Raw genomic sequence first — 1,111 nt, forward strand, 5'->3', positions numbered from 1 at the left:
TCAACCAAAGACATTTGATGTTTGAGATATGTTAGCAAATGAACATTCATCTAGACATAGAGCTTGCTTAGAATTGTGTCTAGGCTTAAAGTCGATAGTTTGATTGATCGTTTGCCATCCTTAGTTCGAAACTTGTTCACCCGAGGTCTAATCCCTATGCCCATGAGTTCTCTTTTCCCTTAGTAAAGAAAGTCATTTCATTTATCATTAATCATTAGTTTAGAAACCTCTTAAATTATCGGTTGCACTTAGATTAAGTGAGTACTTGCATTCTCATTGCTTTGATATCCCTCAGAACTGGTTCAACAATCACTATACTACAACATTTGTCTTAGGAACCCTCAAAACTCCTGACATCAAATTGGCGCCGTTGCTAAATCTGAGTAGATTTAAACATTGAGATTTAGTCACTTGTTTGAGACTAAGTCATTTTTATTTTCTTTTGTTACTGATTCTCCTTCTTCACCTCCCTTTACTTTACAGGTGTATGAACTTGAGGAGCAAGGGTCCATCAAACCTAGTTCCAAGAGCCGCAGACATCAGAGCTTTAGAGAGAGAGAGTGCTAGAAAGAGACGAGAAGAAGAGCAACAGTCTCACTTGCAGAGATTGGATACTGATATGGGAGAAATACCTTAAAATGATGCCAACAACGTCCCACACAACCAACAGCGAGCAGCTCGACCCATTGGCACTTACGACCTCCCCAACATACATGGTCATAGATTTGGAATCCGAGCACCAGCTGTGGCAGCCAACAACTTTGAGGTCAAGTCAGGACTCCTCAACGTGATTGAGAACAATAAGTATCATGGCTTGGCTCTAGAGGACCCATTTGATCACTTGGATAGGTTCGACAGCTACTGTGGGTTGTCAAAAACCAATGGTGTGTCTGAGTTTGCCACTCAAAAGTTGATCAATAGACATTTCCCACCCAAAAGGAGTTTGATGAAATGCCTGAGACAACTCTCCTAGGCTTTTAGTATACTGGAGAAGTTCTTCTCTACTTCAGGAACTGCTAAGCTGAGAAATGAGATTTCCAGCTTTCAACAGAAGAACTTGGAAGGCTTCAGTGAAGCCTGGGAGAGATTCAAGGGCTACCAAGCTCAATGC

The 1,111-nt window shown here is 41.3% G+C and overlaps 1 protein-coding gene across 1 annotated transcript in view; it reads left to right on the forward strand.

The window, feature by feature from the left end:
• Positions 1–1,111, forward strand: part of LOC106314474 — a 3,533-nt gene that overhangs the window by 649 nt on the left and 1,773 nt on the right. The window lies entirely within an intron of this gene.

The sequence above is a fragment of the Brassica oleracea genome, chromosome C9, assembly GCF_000695525.1.
Source record: "Brassica oleracea var. oleracea cultivar TO1000 chromosome C9, BOL, whole genome shotgun sequence".
NCBI classification, from domain to species: domain Eukaryota; kingdom Viridiplantae; phylum Streptophyta; class Magnoliopsida; order Brassicales; family Brassicaceae; genus Brassica; species Brassica oleracea.